The sequence below is a fragment of the Malurus melanocephalus genome, unplaced genomic scaffold, assembly GCF_030028575.1.
Source record: "Malurus melanocephalus ecotype Western Australia unplaced genomic scaffold, MMel_1.1 scaffold_349, whole genome shotgun sequence".
Classification (NCBI taxonomy): domain Eukaryota; kingdom Metazoa; phylum Chordata; class Aves; order Passeriformes; family Maluridae; genus Malurus; species Malurus melanocephalus.
The window spans coordinates 90126-109619 of record NW_026623581.1 but is presented as its reverse complement, the minus strand read 5'-3'; the positions used below and the strand labels follow the sequence as shown (position 1 = coordinate 109619).

General features: G+C 39.8%; 1 protein-coding gene across 2 annotated transcripts in view; it reads left to right on the top strand.

The window, feature by feature from the left end:
- Window positions 1-6: 6 nt before the first annotated feature.
- Window positions 7-19494, top strand: part of USP9X (ubiquitin specific peptidase 9 X-linked) — a 96553-nt gene continuing 77065 nt past the window's right edge. For both annotated transcript variants that reach the window (XM_057378237.1, XM_057378236.1), the window contains exon 1: window positions 7-308. The gene's annotated coding sequence lies outside the window, so the exon portion shown is untranslated. The remainder of the gene's footprint in view (window positions 309-19494) is intronic.

The window sequence follows — 19494 nt, the reverse complement described above, 5'->3', positions numbered from 1 at the left end:
CCCAGCCCGAGCCCAGGCAGGGCCGCCGCCGCCGCCGCCGGGCAGCAGCTGGTGACGCAGGAAAAACGCCCCAGAGAGAGAGAAGCGCTCAGGGCCGGCACCCGGAGCGCGGGCAGCAGCGGCGGATTTGCTCTCCCGCTTCCCGCCGCAGCGCAACCGAGTGGGAACCGGGAGAAGCGGAGCCGCCCCCTCAGAGCCGCGGCCTGGCATGAGACCGTGCCCCGCCGGCCGCCGGGCATGAGGCAGCGCCCAGGAGGGCTCCTGGCCGCCGCAGCAGCCGCCGCGGGACGAGGGGAAGCGGTGCGGGGGTGAGTGCGGAGCGGTGCCCGGGTGGGGCCGGGCAGCTGTTTGTGCTCCCCGGGGATAGGGCTCCGCGGGCCGGGGCCCGGCGSGGGGGGAGGACGGAGCTCTCCGGGACCCGCGGGGCGTGAGGCGGCGGCAGCGCCTCCCTCGCAGCCCCGACGTGTCGGCCCTGCACCGCCGTGTTTTGGAGGGCGAGGGAAAATGGCTGACGGCTTCTCATCCCCGGCTGCCGGCGGGGGGGAGCGCCCGGCGCTCTCGGGGGGCTGTGGCCGCCCCGCCGGGGCCTCTSTGGCCGGGCCCCCCCGGTGAGGAGGGCCCGGTGCGTCCCTGCAGCGCTGCACCGGCATCGCCTCCCCTGGTTCTCGCTTCCTTTCGCCCTGAACGCCATTACTGAGGTGGAGTGATTGGGGCCGCGTAGGCCCGGGCGACGCCTGGAAATCAGGCCCTGCCGAGGCGCTTTCCCGACGCTCTCAATGAAATCCAGCAGCACCAGCTCGTTCACGCCCGCTGTAAACACTGTTAACACGTAGGCCACTCCTCTGGCCTCGGCTTCCAGCGGCCCAGCTTCCATGTACGAAAAATGTTCGTGGCTTTTTCATCTAAATTCCTGTAGTTCACCGCGCCGCTTCTCCTCGGAGTTGTGTCTTGGGGCTTGTCTGTAGCGATTTATTTTAGGCAGTAAAGCTCTSTCCCTTGTCCGACGTGTGCGGCAGAGACAGTTGCGTGTAGTTTGGTCACAGATACTCTGTTATTGTCCTCGAGAAAACGGGATTTCACCAGTTGTATGGGTTGTTGGGGGTTTTGTGTGTTAGTTACCACTGTGATAACGTGCGCCGTCCCACTTTGTGCAGCTTTGTTTGTATACAGTGAGAATAGCTTTTGAAAATTATCTGTTTTGTTCTTAAGTGATTTTTTTTTGTTGCAGAAGCATCCACTAATGTTTGGGTAGTTTTATGATGCCATATTTAATTTTCAGGTTGCTCCTTCAGGAGTCCAGTTAGGTATTTTGACGATTTACAGTAGCTTGCAACTGTACAGGTAAAAAAGAATCTTTCAGAAAAGAGTTGTTCTAATTAAATGTTCAAAGGACTCCCAGGCTCACTGCAGACATATTGTGTCTGTCTCAGCTGTCTTCATGTTATCYGTACAACACGGTTTATATTCACAGTTCTGCAGTTGTGTTCCTATCACTGGATGTTTGTATCAGCCCAAAGACCCTCTGAAGTGGCAGGCTCAAAGCCAGCGCAAGGCCTGCTTTTGCTGACCTACTTGCAGAACTGGGGCCTGTATTTTTATGAAAAGTTGTTGAATTTAGATACTATTATTTTTTCTTGAGTGTACTTGTGGCARCACTTGCTATGACAGACAGACCACGTAAGCTGTGTTTCTTAGTGGCCTCTAAGATGCCTGACAAATGGGTGGTAAAATGGTTACATTTAGGARGGGGCTATTGATGGATGTTTGGGGGATTGACCTTTATGGATTATGGAATTAAAACAGTCCCTARTAAGGAAGATTTAGGGGTGACTGAAAGTTGTAGGTGGCTAACTTCATTATTCATATTTTTCTTGGGAAATTATTCTATTTTGTTCATATTTTACTTGAGAAATTGTCAGGCTTCCCCACCAAAAATGTTACTGATCAAGTTGCATATTTATTTCAGCAAAACCCAAGTCACACACAAGGGAGTTGGGTTTTTTGTTTGTTTGGGCTTTTTTTGTTTTGTTTYCTGAAATCATGCTTTTGATTCTTGAAGTAATGTTTATTCTTTGAATCAACAAACTCTGATAGCTGATACCAAGAATTTCAGGGAGGCATATAAAATGCATGTATTCATTATTCTGTTGCAATACCCTGGACTACAGTGATGCTTGATGATAGCTGTGTACAAAACACAGAAACATCGTCATAAAGGTGCAGTGGAAGAAACAGATTATCAGCATGTTTATGGGGAGGGAATTAACTAGAAATGAATGTAAGATTGTATCACAGTAACTTTTCCCTCTTGTACTTTTTTTCTTTTATATAGTGTGTCTTCAAGGTGTTTCTTTTGGGAAGTTTTTGTCTTAATCTTGCCTGGCTGCTGCTTCATGTCTTGCAGAATTTGCCCTTKTGGCAATTCCTCTGCCCATGGAATTGATAGGAAGACTACCTCTGGAGGTGGTAATCAATAAAGATGGTGGTAGCAGAATTGTTTCTGTCTCTGTGGAACACTGTCACCCTTACATAAACAAAATGTGGGTTTTCTTCCCCACATCATGGTGCATTGTACTCAGAAGTAGACCAGTGCAACTACTCTGTGTTCTAAAGGCGCACTTTTACGTATGCATTTTATTAATATTCTGAAATTYGTAGATGAGAGACTCAGAATAAACTGAAATAATGATTAGCGTCTATTTTGCAAAATTAAATAGACTTCCAAGAAAATAAAGGTAMCTGTAATACCTTTGTTCCGAGACAGCTTATATTTGAAATTAAAACTAGTTTAGGACCTTCCAATATGAATACAGCCTTTGGTATGGATGGATAGGMATTCATTTATTTATTAGTTTGAAAAATTTATTTTTAAATGGCTTTGAAGTTCTGTTTCTGTCAGGTGTGTATTGAAAATATATYAAATTCCATGGAAAATGTTTCTGCCCTTCCTGCTCTGGTGTAGACAAATTCAGAACTTATTTCAGATGTTTGAATGGAAAGCACTTTTTTAGGCAGTGCTGCTCTGAATGTAGAGATATATATGTATAAATATATATGTGTATGTATTTACTCATTTTTTCTTTTTAAGAAATACTGTTTTAGCTATTCTAAGAGATAAAAACCAGGTATATTTTGAAAACATCATGATCARGATAGCCTCATTTGTGCAGTAAATGATTCAAAGGTGTTTCCTACTGTTTTTAACTTAAAGCAGGATTTAGTTTTTTTTAAAGACAATCCAAACCCTGCAACATCCCTCAACCTGTAGCACTTATTTTCATTCTTTCACATGTAATCTCAAGAGCCTTGCTAACGTGCACTTGCAGAGRCCAGTGTGAAGTGGTTGTCTGAAGTTATAAGAACCTTTGCTGGATTTTGTGTTCATTTGAAAAGTTGTAAATGTGAAGGTTTTTGTGCCTTGTAGACAGTTGTTTCATGAGTGTTAGCATTAATAGTAATCTGAACATGTGTGCATGGTTTCTCTTGTTCAGGTATCTTTAGTTTTTCTTAGGTGGATGTGACTTCATCCTCTGTGTAGCTGCTCTCAGTTTTATTATCTGGATCACCCCTGTTTAAAATCAGAATTCTAAATTTGAAGCTGTACTTCACAGTATGTTTTGGGAACACAGCTTGATAATGTCTTGTCTTTCGTTGTAGTCCTTGTCTTTGGCAAAACTGGAAATATGGTGTGCTGTTCCTGTAGACTTGTCTTTTTATCACACATGATATCTGTAGTGTATAAATACACAACATTACTTCTATTTTTTAACATAACTGAGCATTGTTCTGGTATTTCATAGCAGAGGTGAGGGAGGGAAAGAAGGCCTTCTTTGAGCATATTCTTGCATGCAGTGAGACTTGAGATTTTCTGCCAGACAAGTTTGAGCTCCTTCAGATTCATGTGTTAAAAAAACACAGTAACATTTTTCTGTGTATTAAATCTAGTTTTTGTTCTCTTACTGATGTAGAAAYACCTGAATGTTCTCACACTGTTATTATGAAACCGTAATTCATTATGAGTTCCCTTTTTAGAACAGTTATGCTGTATTGGCTGGCTCTCTTATGCTTAAGGCTAGAACATGACTTGAGAACATGGTTAASAGAGTTTCCTCTGCACTCTGTGATTTAGATATTTTGTTTGGAGTCTTCAGTAGACAGACAGGGGCAGAAAGCTGTTCTGTGATGACTTYGCTGCCAAAATGTCAACTGCTGCCTTTCTGATACATTACAGTGTCCACTTGAGCCCATTGGTGCGTTGAGCATGTTCTGTAGATCTGGCTTGGTAAAGTAATTTAAAATGGGGTGTTGGTAACATTACAGGAGAGCTGTTAATAACTGTCCTCACTGTAGAGGATAGGAGGAAAGTAARTAAGGTCTTAAAGTAGCCAGTTGTGACTTAATGATAAATCTTTTTACTTCTTTTTTTTTTTTTTTTCCTTAAGGAAACTTAATATCACAACCAGTTTCTTTCCCATTTCCAATTGTGAATTTTCTAATATTTATGTTGTTTTATAAGAAGTCATTAGTCATTTTATTTAAGAGTTGAATTTAGTCTGCTTATTATCAAGGCTTTTTGGTTGCCAGCTGTTGACRTGTTTTCAAGTAAAAATTATAATGCTGGGAATGAAAACGACTTGGACACAGGTATGTTCCCAGGATTGCTTTCTAACAGAACATTGTTGGTGCATGGTTTTCTTAAAGGATTAGTTATTATTGACTGTGGGAATGGTTGCTTGTTTTTGGCTAAGTTTGTGTTAGTATGCCTCTGAAAGAGATCCATGGGATGTAGATCTGTGATCTAGTTGTATTTTGAATGCTGGTATTGTCAACTTTTTTTGTGAAGTTAAATTGAAGACTGCTTTAGAAGTAATGGGTAACCATCAGGAATGTTACTGTGGGAAGCTTTTATTTGTAGCATCCTTGATCTGCTTACAAAACCACTATGTAACCCTGTTTAGRATTCAGTTTGCCTTGCATATGTAACTGCCAACAGAAGAATGTGATTTTCTTGCATGTAGATCTTTTAATGGACATCTCAGCAAATTCTGCKATTTGGTAGTTAGCATTTAGCTGTGGATTCACTCAGAAGAGGGGAATTCCACATTGCATCATTCCTTAGAGATGTGCTTTTTTTCCAAATTCCATTTTTAAGCTGAGATTCGAGACGGTGTTGAAGGCAAGACATCCTTGTTGCATGAGTTTGCTCATATCCTCTCTGTTATAAATTGCAAAAGAGTTCTCTAGTATTTTTTTTAACACAAGTGTTCAAATGAATGCTTCCAAATAATGAAAAGTATGCAGAGGGAGTTTCAGGGCTCTCTTTTCATTAAGTTTTCATATAAAATACCCAAAACTCAAGTAATAGAAAATTGTCCCTAGAAGAGCCTTTAAGACAAGTAGCACTTTTTTTATAACAGTTGAATGGCAACATGAAATGACAGAAAAACATGTGTTCCAAATTCCATAGGGTTCAGTGCTTAAGTCTTTTAATTGCTGCTTAACATTTTCTAAAGCTTCAGCAGTACTAGGTGTGGGAAAAAGAAAAGGTTTTCTTTTGTGTAGGGGTGGTCTTAGCTGTAAGAACATGAAATGGTGAAAGAAGGCAAAAATATTGTTTAAAAATGTGTTCAGTAAGAATAATCAGTAGTGATGCATGTCAGTTATGACATCCCTATTACAAGAGAGGCTTTTTTGGTTGAAGTGGTGTGTCCTTTCTGAGACTGTTGTGTGGAATAGTGGGGTCAGGCCTGTGTTGTCTGTTGGTGGAATTTTAGTTTCCTTGTCCAGAAATAAATTTGACAGTGARTGGAACAAAAGGCCCATTTTTAATGTAAGATGAGAATAAACATTGTTGTCAAAACATACTGGCATCTTGGTAAATGAGCCTTGAGTTGTTTATGGTGTATGTTTTTCTGTTGTTTTAGCAAGAGAGTACTTCGGTATGGTTTTTAATAAGTTTCAACAGGACATGTCCATAAATTTGAAAGTTGAATAAGAAAGGTGTATCTGTTAAACTCAATTTTTAGGTGAATAGGTTGGTGAAATACTAAAATGTTGGTAAACTAAAACCTTAAAYTATAGTTTAAACTGTATTTTAGACTTTGTAAATTACTGATTTAGRAATAGAATGTTAATTGTTGATGATTTCCAATGTTTTCTTTTAATTCATTTTCCTGAACCTTTAGCTGTGTGGATTTCCTTTTTTTTCAGTCTTCAATTGGGACATGTATCCTCCGGAGCTTGAAGTTACAACTCTAGTGGCTGATTATATAGTTTCAGGCTCCAGTTTTACACTGCCCTCCATATGTCTTGACCTGTATTTGAGACAATGTTTTATTAACCCCAGTGGCACCTTAAGATCCCAGCTGCTTTTCCTTGAATGCTTGTAATGGTGTGTGTGTATATAAACACATGTGTGCAGACACTCATGCAATGGGACTTTTTCTAGGATGATGTACTGACATTTTTGCCTAGGTGAGGTGCTAATGTCAGTTATCTAAAGTGCTTTATTGCTCTCTTGTTCAGGATGTCTTCATGATAGTTTTGGTAATGAGGCAGGAACACAGCCTCAAACTTCTCACACTTTCTGTTCCTGTWGCAGTTCAGCCAGGCTGCTGTGGGTGACAGTTTGTTACATGTYTAGTGAAGATGTAGCTGAAAACATGAATTCCCTGTGTGCCATTTGGGAAGGCATTATTTTTTTCCCCTTCCATGTATAGGATTGTCAAAATGAGGTTGGTTTTTTGTTTTTTTTTTTTTGTTTTTGAATATGATACAGCAAGGTGAGTTAAGTGGTAGTGAAACCTTGCTATAAGGTAACGTGTCTTCAGCCATGAAAAAACCCCAGTAAGTCCCAGCCAGTGGTTAGCAGGTGAATGACTGGAATTTTCTTCTTACCTGCACCATTCTGAGATTTTTTGTCTAGATGAAGGAGGGTTTGGCAATTCATCATGTCACAAATGTTYCTTTTATTTCCTATCACTTCCCTGATAATGGTAAGAAAATTTAGGACCAGTAGAACTCTGGATATGTTGCCTGGAGGTAGCTTGAGGAGGATAGTAGTTAGTTTAGCTTCATTGTTGGCAAGTAAGACCCAATATAAGAGTTTAATTTGGAGGTTCCAGTGCACTGTGTTGGTTGATCCTTAGATGGTACTTGAGATGATCACCTTTTTCTGAAATTGAAATGATACCAAWACTCAATGCACCGTTTGTTTRTATGTGTCACATTTAACGCAGGTACAAGAGATGTGTGGGTTATGGATATTATCTAGRCCAGCAGTGAGTAACTCAACAGCTGAGAGCAGAGAATCAAAATCTCTACAGCTTCATGCTTTTGAGTATGTATTTACACTGTGCTACACCTGAAATACAGTTTGAAGATTTGGYGGTGCTGATGAGTCACTGCAGTTCATTGTGGGTGCGAAAATACAATAAATAAATAGTAGTTCACACTTAAAATGAAGACTAATCTTTCAGTTCTACTTTCAGTTAGTCTCACAGTAAAATTTGCTTTAAATGTGAGTTTATTGTTGTCTCTTAAATTCTGAATTGCAGCTGTCCACTAGAATTCTTTATTCCATGTGTTAGATGTAATCAGCTTCTCTAGTGTGTTTGATCAGTTTAAGTTCTTGTGTTAGAACTTCATTCCAGAAATGGAGGGGAGGGGGGAAGCCTGAACRACCATGTTGACATTTAAACAGTTCAGTTGCAATGATTTTTCCTTTGATAGGAATTGTGAAGAAACTACTTTTGGGATATATTTCTCTAGGTATAAAAAACTTTGCTTCTTACACAGGCAAGTGTTTGTTTTTTCTTAAGATACTTTAATGATTTTTGTCATGATTCTCTCATAATTTTGTTAATGTTTTTGTAATTTGCTCCTACTTGTCTGCCTGGTTAGGTGTTAGTAATCTGCCTTCAAGGAGAGTTGTCTTGTCTCTACTGAATAGCTAATGTTCTGTTTCCCCAGAATTGGTGATGCTGGATGTATTATTTTAGGGACACTTTCTAGCTGTGAATAAGAAAGTGTCTGCTTTGTAGACAACAACTTGTCACAGGGTGCATGTAATCAGTTGGGTTTTTCCTTTGACTTGCTGCATTTATAAACAGAGGTTGAGGCGCCTTGTTCTTGCACAGATTCTTGATAAATGGAAGTGAAAAGTTTAGGTTTTCCRTATTATTTTATCAGGACATGGGGTTTGTATTTCAGAGTGGATTTCTCAACAGAACTAAAAGCTGATTTTTAAAATACCTCCATTTTTCATTTTTTAGTCAAACGTTTGGATGGCTCAGTGAGATTACTTTAAAATTGTATAKGATAAAAAAACAAATGATGCAAAGAGCCTGGGCAAAAATTATGAATCATGGTCTATAGAAGCATTTTACCCTTTAGGGAGATGGAAATGGATCCTGGGGTCCAGCCAGGTTGAATGCTTCCAGTGATACAACATCCACAACTCTGGGCAACCTGTTTGAGTGCTTCACCACCTTCACAGTAAAGATTTTCTTCCTAACAGCTCATCTAAATGTACTCTCTTTCATCCCCCCTTGTCCTGTCTCTGCATGTCCTTGTCAGAACTCCCTCTCCAGCTTTTTCCTAAGTCCCCTTTACGTACTGGAAGGTACTCTAAGGTTTCACCAGACCTTTCTCTTCTCTGGGCTGATCAACCCCAGCTCTCTCAGCCTGTCTTCATGGTAGAGTTGCTTTCCCTTCTGGTAACTTTTCTGATCTCTTCTGGACCTGCTACAGCAGGTCCATGTCCTTCTTGTACTGAGGACCTCAGGGCTGAGCCCAGCACGATGGGTGGGATGTCACCAGAGCAGAGTAGGGGGGCAGAATCCCCTCCTTCAACCTGCTGCCACACTGCTTTGAATGCAGCCCAGGGCACATACCTTTCTGGGCTGTGAGTGCACATTGCCTGGATCGTGTTGAGTGTCTTGTCCCCTAACATCCCCAATTCCACTTCAGAGCTCTCATTCAATTCTTCACCTGGCCTGTACTTGTGTTTGAGATTATTCTGACCCAAGTGTAGGACCTTGCACTGGGTCTTGAACTTCGGGTTCCTCTGAGTTTACTTAAACATGGAAAATGGGAAGGTAGGAGAATAAAGTGTGTCATTAAACTGGTGTTTCCCCCACCCCCTCTACTTAATTATCAACTCTTCCTCCCGTTGGATCCTTGACTCATTAGTCAGATGGAAGTGGATTGTCATTCAGTATTTTATCTTTGGAATTCTTTCTGTAAATGCCTGTGTAACATCTGTCTAAATACTAAGTAGAATTATTCTTCTGTTAATAAGCTTGATAGGCTTTTTAGGTTCTTTCCATTCTCACCCTGTACCTTACCCAAACATAATCAAAAAGCTTGCATTGTCTTTTGTGTTATGGACGAAGAACTGAGACACAGAGGCTGTAAACTTCAAAACTACCTCCTGTCATAACTTTTCAGTGGATTTTTGTTAGATATTCAGGTGTTAATACAGTTTTGTTGAYTTAAGTTGCTGTTGTACTCCCTCACTCTTCCTCAGTTTTCTCTTTCTCTCAATACCCAGAAGAATGAGAGGGGGATGAATCGATTAATCTGAAAAAGACCTGTGTGTTCTCCAGCAATGTTTATGAGCAAGACACAGAATTAACRATTTGAGAGTTCTGTATAACTGCCTTATAAGCCAGAGATTTCCCTTTGTTTTCTGAAGTTCTGTTTCTTTCCTTATAAAAAAATCATTTAACTTCTGCGACAAATAAAGTATGGACAATTTTTCTTCCTGGTGCCTCAGCTGATTACTGTTTACTCAGGGGACTTAGTTTGATGGAAATGAAATTACAGTGGAAACTACATTACTCTGAAAATACCAATTAGGTAGGAGAAAAATGACAAATTGAGCCTTTGACAAATGCAGAGAGCATGTTGTGTCTGTCTCTCAYACAGCCACAAAATTTTGTTAAATGAAAACTTGTGAAAAAATACTGAGATGTTGACTGTCACAGTGGATGTAGCTGCTGTGCTCAGCTACCCATGCTTTGTCATGTCTAGTTCCATTTCTTTACCTGAGTTTCCAGGTAATGTTTGAATTGTAGAGTTTTGCTTACAGGTTTATAACTCTGGCGTTTTTTTGTCGTCAGAAGTAAAATTTTTGTCGCCTTCTGTGTTATACAACTTCTTTTTTTACCTGCTGTAGCTTCGTAGTTAAGTTGTCTGCTTGTAGTGATATTATTGAAGTATTACTGCCAAATAATTTTCCTGACTCATKGCGATCTGCTGAGYATTCCCCTGGCTTTATCATAATTTCCAGGACAGTTTGTTGCCTTCACCTTCTGAGACTTCTTGCACTTGGCATTATTTGCTGTGGCTGCTTAATATTTCTTTCATGACTTAACTTGTATGGTTCGTGAACTGACATTCCTGGCATATATCATCTACTTAACAGCATTTTTTGTCTGTGTTTTCCTGTGATATCCATTATGCTTGGGAAAAAATTTGGTCTTTATGACTGTTCTGTATTGTACAGACTCATCTGTGATATAATGTATGTGAACCTTGGTTCTGTATTAGTTAAAAACATGCTAATTGTAATGTGTGTTCTGTTCTCTTTCCCTCCTCTTCTAGGGTGTATTTCATGAGARATTTGCAGTGATGCTGAAAGATTTGGTTCTATTCATGGTTATATGTTCTTCCTGTTTCTCCTGCCWTTGTTAGTGTTCATATGGCATGTGATGCAGCTGAAAACTAAAATGATTTTATTCCTATCCTCCAGTTACCTTTCAGCCAGATTGGTTTCTTGATCTGGCTGGTGATGTGGTGATGCAAGGGCTAATTCTGTAGCAGTGAAAAAGTGGTTAGGATGGAATCCAGCAGCATCACCCTCCTTCCCTTCTTGTCACAATGGACACACTTGCCTGATTTCAGACTGTGAGGCTTTACATTGAGCTGAAGTGTGTCCACAGGCAGAAATACAATGAAACTTATTTTCTAAAATTTATCAAGATATAATACTTGTACTGGGGAATGAGATTTCTGCTTCGTGCTGAGATTCCAACAATAGAAGCAGAAGAGATCCATGTACACACTGTGGTGGCAAAACCACTATTAAAGTTCTGTGACTCTGACGTTGTGCTGGTTTAAGCCTTGTCCCTGAGGAGAACAGGTCCAATGTTCCWCTTGTCTCTCCTGGCCTGTTGGTAGGTTCATGTCAGCAGTGAGATCTTTGTAGTCTGTTTTGTGACTGAAGGGAGGGCTCTTTAGCAAGGGGGTTTATGGGATCGACAGTTTATAGGATTATTTTGGTGCAGGAAGAACAGCAGCAATGTGTGTTTTGGATTTTTTTTATTTCGTGTGTGGTGAGTTGTGGTTTTTTTGAATGACTTCCTGGTTTTCAGATTGCTGCAACAGAATTCTTAAACCAATCTTCATTTCTTAGGATGTGGTAATAGTTGATTGTTTTTTCCTGCATTTCTCAGTAAAGACAGTTTGACATGCTTTTTGATATGCTTTATGGATACAGGAATACTGTATGTCTGAGACAGTGGTGTCACTTTCTGGTTCTTGGGTGAGAATAGTGGAAATAATTCTCCTGTTTGCAACCCTCTTTTGTTCTTAATGTACTTTCTAGGGGCTTCTTGTTCCTTTTCAACTTCCTCTGCTTTTTATCTTTTTGCATTTATATCAAACTACAGCTTTCATTGTGTTGGCAGAAGGAACATAAAGACACAAGACAAAACTGCTGTTCTGTTGCTGCTTCTTAGTTCCTTATAGAAAGGCCAAGATTTTTAAGGGGAGTKGTTACCCAAGTTCTCTAGAGCAGGTAGATAGTTTTTTGGGATTTCTGGAGCATTCAGACTGCTTAGGAAGATGGCTTGTCTGAGTTTGGCTGGAATGGAGCATGTTTAAGGCACAGAATATTAAAAGAAATGAGCTAACATCCTGTAACACCTCTAGGGAGTTYGTGCAAGCTTGATTTTTCAGACCAAGTATCTTCTGACTGAAATGYTTGTAARGCAGCAGAAAATGTCAAAATGTTTACTTGCAGTTATCTGGCATGGGATGGTACAMAAATCTCCAGGCTGAGTAGGCAGTTGGTACATTGAAACTAGTTGGAAGTTTGGCTAAGKTTGTTAAACAGTTGTGAAGAAGCTTATTGAAACATGAATTTTAATGCTGGTGTCACTTTCTTCAGTGTTAGAGACATTTAAATTACACTTGACAATGATGATGGTAGAATTAGAGTTCCTCTGCTTAGTTTGTGCTGATTAAACATTGCATGAAAAGCAGAGGTAAAAAAGAAAGTGAAATAAAAGCTAGTACAGTAAGGGGAATGCTTAGATATTTGAATTTAAAAAAAATCAAAGAATCTAGGTGTTTCACAAAAATATTTTTGTTATGATTTTAAAATATTATCTGCTTCCAGCTTAATATCTGGACTGTTAGGTACTGTATCATGCTTTAATTATGTACAATTAATCAAGCAGTAAGWTGTGTTGACTTTCTACTTTGTGTGAAAGTTTCCATGATGTCACAGGATATCAGATGTAAAGATTACTACTAATTGATTAATAAATTTTCTTTAGTGCRGTGTTTAACATAGTTTAGAGAAGCTGTTAAGCTTTCCATGGGAAACATGAAGGGAGCCACATGGGCTGATCCTGATTTTTGCAGGCCGGTTTTAAACTCCACTTTTCTACCGGAATCTTCACAGTCCARTTGCAGTATTGGCATTGGGTGCTGCATTCTATGGTGACATGTCAGGTACCRTACATAAGCAGGATTAAGAAACAGCGCACAAGTAAAATGTAAAAACAACATTCTAGTAATATCTCTAATTCACTGGCTGAATTACTTTAGCCAACACTTCAAATATTTATACTTCTGAGTTTTGCAAAGCCTTAAGTGCAGCTTATGCACTATAAATAAGGCCATGTTTTAAAGCTGCAAGTGGGACAAATCTGCAGGRTATCATTATCCTTCCCTTCAAGTATTTGAGAAAGAATGAAGGTAGCAAAAGCCATTCAGTGCTTACCAGTGGCCTGGTAGAAGGCATGAACCTCATCAGAAATTACAGAAACCATAATGTGTTTATGTATCTCCAGAAGAAACCAAGGCTAGGGATGCCACTGAACATCAGCGGCAGTTTGGATCTTGGTATGCTGTGGCACAATCTTCCAAGAATGAAATGTTGAAGGGTTAATTCCTTTTTTACTCTGTTCCATRGGAAGAATTGAAGTTGTGAACAGTATTAAATGGCTCTAATACATCAAAGGCAATGTTTTGATTTAAAGTTTCCTAATTAGCTTTTTAGATTTTTGTCTGCTGTTAGTATTATCTGTAGTCCTGAGGCAGTTGGACTGGATGATCATTGGAGGTCCCTTGCAGATGAACAAAATAATTATATTCTTAAATATTCCTGTAACTGGAGGAGGAAGTAGATATCTCACAGTTCTAGCTTCATCAATCCTGCCTACGAAATTTTTGTGTTTAAAAAATATCTGAGATTTCTTCGTGAGCCCTGTAGCAAAAGAAGAAAACTTTCAAGATTTCAGAGGTTTATTGTCTGTTTATCCTCTGGTAGAGTTAGGGGACAAAAGTTCTTAATAATGATAAAGAGTTTGAGCCCCACACATGAAAAGAAGTGAGATATTCTGTGGATGTTTTTTTGAAATTAACAAAACTTACGTTCTTTTTTAGTGTACAGTAGGACCTGACTTAGAAATTATAGAACGGAGCGCAACCTAAAACAACAATAAAACCTTCCTGCATAAATTGCAGAACAGAAGTTTGGGATGTGTACTGTCAGTGGCTTGAACAATACCTACCCTCACAATATTTGATACAAGCCCCAATGTTTTTACCAAGTTAAAGGTCCAAGGATTTGATCATTAAAGAAGAAGGGAGCCTTGAACACTGTCAGTGTTGGRCATCCACAACCTYCCCGGGCAGTGTGTTCCAGTGTCTCACCACCGTCAGAGTAAAAAATTTMTTCCTAATATTTAACCTAAATTTCCCTTCCTTCAGTTCGTGCCCATTACTCCTTGTCCAGCCAGTACTGTTCCTGATGAAGAGTTAGTCTTCAATTTTCCTTAGACCCCCTTCAGGTACTGGAAGTTGCTGTGTGGTCTCCACTCAACTTTCTCCCAGCTGAACAGCCCCAACTTTCTCAGCCTGTCTTCATTAGGGAGATGCTTCAGTTCTCTTACCAACTTTGTAACCTCCTCTGGACTTGCTCCAACAATTCCCTGTCCTTATATTGAGGACACCAGAACTGTAAACAGCACTCCAGGAGGGGTCCCACCAGAGCAGAGTAGAGGGGGAGAATCTCCTTTGACCTGCTGGCCAATCTCTTTTTGGTGCAGCCCAGGACACATTTGGCATTTGGGGCTGTGAGCTCACACTCCCAATTTCCATTGAGTTTTTCATCGAGTATCACCCTCAAGTTCTTCCCTGCAGGGCTGCTCTCAATCCCTTTTCCATCTCATCTGTATGTTTGTCTGGGATTGCCCTGTATCACATGCAGGGCCTTGTGCTTGACTGTGTTGAGTTTCCTGAGGTTCACACAGACCCATCTCGGGCTTGTCCAGGTTCCTGTGTATGGCATCCCTTCTCTCCAGTGTGCTGACCACACCACACAGGCTGAGAGTGCCTCAGTCCCACTGTCCATGTCACCTCCAAAGATGTTAAACAGCACTGGTTCCAATACAAYGGGGAACATCCCTTGTCGCTGCTCTCCACATGGACAACGAGCCACATGGGCAGCACAAAAGGGGATGGGGAGGAAAAGGGAATTGAAGAAAGGAGATCAAACTATCCTCTCTGGGCATAAACCCATTTAGTGAATCTCAGAACCGCTCATGCAACTTCCTACAGGTCTGATAAAAAAGATCAATTAGTACTTTCCTTCATCATAAATGTGAAAGGTATTAGAGACTACCTGGATTTCTGTACTGCATTTTAATATGCTTGTCTGATTAAGTTTCCAGGAAAGAAAATAAAAATAGGTTTTAATAAATGAATCTTTACTGAGTGAAATCAGAATTCTTAACATTATTTTAACAAACAGGAACAGATTCCTAGCTAAACCCTTCACCTAGCAGTATGCAATACTATTAATATATTAACCAATTACATGGATAAAACTGTAATATTACTAATAAATCTGGAATCCAAACTAACAGGGTGACAAACAATGAGAACGCATCACAGAGTAATGTGGGTTATCTGGTAAGGTTGGCAAATCAAATTTGCTCTAACACAGCCAAGTGTCAGGTCGTTCACCTAGAAAAAAGGGCGTACAGAAAACTGTATATATTGGTGAACATGATGAAAAACACAGTTATTTTACAAAAGCAACTGCCTGTGAGCACCACAATTGTGTGTTTGCAGCCAGGATAAATTTCAGCACTTCTTTTAATAGAAGCATCGTTTCGGTCGCAGAACTGATAAGAAACTTGTGAATTACAGCCTTGTACATCTAGGAGAAAGTAAGTAGCCAAAAAGTTAACTCTCCACACCAGTTAGCTGCCCCAGTGAGATGAGAGTGTAGTGGGATGAATGAAATATCTGAGCCTGATACAGAACACAAGAGACTGACCATCCATTGCCTAGGTAGCCTGGCTGTTCTGGGGTTTGCAACTGTTTATCTACTCCCTTGCAGTTGGGGAAGAAAGATGTCCTTTTCAGATTGCTGTTTCTACTCTCTTTGAGTGGGCTTATCAAAGAAGAAAAAGAACTGTGAAATCAGCAGACAAGAACTACATGAACTGTACTTTGTACTGACACTTTAAAAAAAATCAGAACTGCCATCAGGCACACAAAATCCGGAAGAACAGGGAGGACCTACCTTTTCCTCCAACTTTTGAGAAGAGGTACACCATTTCGTACACATGACATAGTATCTCCTTGGTTCTGAAGCCCCAAATTATAAATATAGTATGGCATTATTTTGWGYTGGGAGTCTTTAAGCTGTAGACTTCAAGAACAGAACCAGTAYATCTAAAATGTGTGGTTTGTAGGTCCTTTAGCTTGTGATGCAAGGAAACATTTCTTGACTGCTTGAATTACCACGCAGAGCTATGAAGAGAGCTGATACCACTACCATCTATATATAGCTACACTTTCAATTAAGAGTAATGTACGTATACAGAAACCATCTTTAAACATAACTACTAAAGCACAGATGATAAAAAGTAACATATTCAGTGGAAGTGTTCTTTGTACCAAGTGAAAAGGGAGGATGCTGAATGCATTCCCAGAACAGTGAGAATGTTCTGTGCTCAAATGTATTTGATCGTGGACTTAGCTCCATAGCTTGGAGAGGTGTAGCTATCACATTCATTTTTGAATTGGATTAATCCATGACCAAACTATGGATTTAGTAATCAGAAGTAAGGGACCAAAAGCATTTATCAGTCTTCAGTACAAACTTTATGCATAGTATTTTCTTGAAGTAGTGATAAATGGATATAATGATGCAGTAATAATTACTCCATAGTAGATTACCAACTGCAAATGTATTCCTTGTCCTTGTCTGTATTGTTCTACAGCTGYGTGAAAAGGACTAGGTTTGCAGTTRGACCTGAAGTATCRACCCCTTCCTTATTTGCTTTATTGCCAAGAACACATCTTTTGGGTTGCAGGACAGCCTTGTATATAAATAAACCRTAGCATAATTGGAAAAAAATATGACCGTGTGAATTTGGTCTGGCTGAAGCAAATGTATATACTGAAGTTTTTTGATATTTTTTGTGGTTTTAGTTTTGAAGTTGTTTCCTGTTGTAGCTCATTCTGTTAATATGAGGTAAATGGAAGTTGTACCCACTTTTTTGCATGTTCATAGGGAATTCAAGAAAAAGGCTTTATAGTAAGTGAAAGTTATGGTTCAAAACATTTTAGTAATTTAAAATAGATTATTGCATTTTCTAGGTAGAGGTGACTTAGTAAGTTTGCTTTTTTTAGGTTATAGTACAGGCATTTACCAGTRCTTTTTGTATTTACTGGATTCTGTTCTGAAAGTCTGTTTTGTTTTACTGTCACAACTAAAATTTTCATCTCCCACCATAAAACCCCACTTATCAGTGCCTTGAATGTAATGTCTTAATTGCTAGGACATGTTTAGACCAGTAATTTAAATAATAGAATTGTAAGGGCTGCACATTTATGTCCCTCTTTCTTCTGTCACTGAGATACCCTGAATATCATCGAGGATGTATTTTGATAGCAGTTGGACTAGTGTAACTTCCACTGAGCGCTCCTGAAACTGAAGAAATGGTCATACTGGATGAGAGGTTTGGTCTTGCTCAGCACTTTGTCTGTGACAGCAGCCTGGCATGTACACCTTTGGAAAAGCATGCCAGCAGGGCCACAGCTCCCAAAGGGTAGCTCCATTAATTGTCTTCACATTTGCTGGGGTTTTGTGTAAGGCATTGACTAYTGGGTGCTGTATATATGGATTTGTCTCTGTTTACTGTCACATGAGCAAAACACTTCTTCAGAACAGAAACTGGAATTGCTTTTTCCGTCTAGTAGCCAGAACTGTGTGATTTGAGGACCTGTCCTTACATTACATTATTTGTGAAAAAGCATCATGTGCTTTAAGTAACCAGTGGTGCGCTGACTGTTAAAYGTCCCAAGAATTATTAGCAGGTGAATGTCTTGGAGAAAAATGCTGCTGCTCTTGTTCACTTTCAGGGCCTGACCTTCATCAGTTATTGCCTTGAAATAAGACACTCCTTTGATGTAAAAGGTTTCCTTTTTTATTTAAGTCTTTTGGGAAGTTACTCCATGTGGAAGCACCTCTCCTGTGAAGACATGCTGAGAGGGTTGAGGCTGTTCAGTGTGGAGAAGAGAAGGCTCTGGAGAGACCTTGGAACCCRTTCTAGTATTGAAAGGGGGCTTAGAGTAAAGCTGGAGAGGGACTTAYGGTAAGGGTATGTAGTGATAGGACAGGACAATGGCTTTAATCTGAGGCTACGTTGAGATTAGATGTTAGGAAGAAATTATTTCATGTGAAGGTGATGAAGCACTGGAACAGGTTGCCCAGAGAAGTTGTGGATGTCCTATTCCTGAAAATATCCAAGGCCAGGTTAGATCTAAGGARCAATCTACTCTAGTGGAAGGTGTCCCTGTCCATGGCAGGGGGTTGGAACTGGATGATCACTGCAACCCCTTCCAACCCAAATGCTATGAAACAAGAAGATAATACGTTTTGAGTAGCTCAGCTTTGTTGCCTTGACATGCAGAGCCAAATACTGTTGTCAGTCTTGGCTTAAATACAGTTCGTTTTGATTGGAATTTCTTGGGCCKCAGGTTTGGAAGTTCACTTTCTATGCTCTTACTGCTTGCTTAAACTCATRTGAGTGCTATGTGTAGGAGCATCTTGTACAAAGTAAAGTTGAATGCTGTTAAGTAGATGTATCTTAGCTAAGCTTAGTCTCAACACTAAGTTTCAAAATTAAAAAGAAAAGAATCCTGAAGGAACTGAAGTATGTTTCAGGACAGTCCCCCTTTATTTGTTTATATGAATTTGACGGCAAACACAATTATATGTTTACATGGATGCTCTCAGTGTTCCAGAAACTTATGCTTCCAAGTGTCTTGATTTTAGATATATGAAGTGCAGTGATCGCCAAAAGAGGTTACTTGAAGTTACCTATTTTTCAATGAGAATAGTTTTTGTTTGTAAGCATTACAGTTACTTAAACTCTGTCTTGTACTGTAGCATTAAGACAGCTATTGTTTTGAACGAATGTTGGAACCTGATGTAGTTGACTAAGTCTCATATGCACTCACTTCTTTAGGAGGACAAGGATCTGTAGAGGTTTTTTTGGTAGTATATGCTATTTGAGATAACATTTTCTTACTGCTGCTTATCAAGTATTTTTGAAGTGTTGAAAGTTAGATACTTGTTGCTCCACTGAATAGCAGTTGAATGACAGGTTTTTCATTAATCATWGAATGCATTTCACTTTGAGTGCTTGTTAGTGTTAATGAGCAAATGCTGCGACCTCCAGTTCTCTATTCTGATTATGTAAATAATTTCCTCCTTCCTGAAAGATAGGAGGCACGGGGAGGAAAGAAAATGGAAAATGTGTGGGGGTGTGTATAAATTGTAACTACTGAATTAGGTCAGTGTTACAGATTTGGGGGAGGTGTTTCTAGTTGAGAAATTGTTCTGGTTGAAATAAAGGAATAGGGTAGAAGGTAGAAGTCTAAAATTTTTAAACTAGAATCACATCATTATCCTTGTGATGAGTCAGTACTTACTAATGTTTTAAGAAGGCAGTTCCTAGAATCTTGTATGAAACAAATCAGTGATACCTTTCAACCCAAAATCTCTATTGCTGCTGTTAAGCCTTTTTGCAGTACACTTATGATGAGAAAACATATCAGTGAGCTACTATTTCATGGGAACATCATTCTGTAAATAAATTGCTGCATGGTTGTTAGAAAGCTCTGCTGTTACATGTTAAGCAGACTCTTACTCTGGCTTTTGTTGTTACCACATGG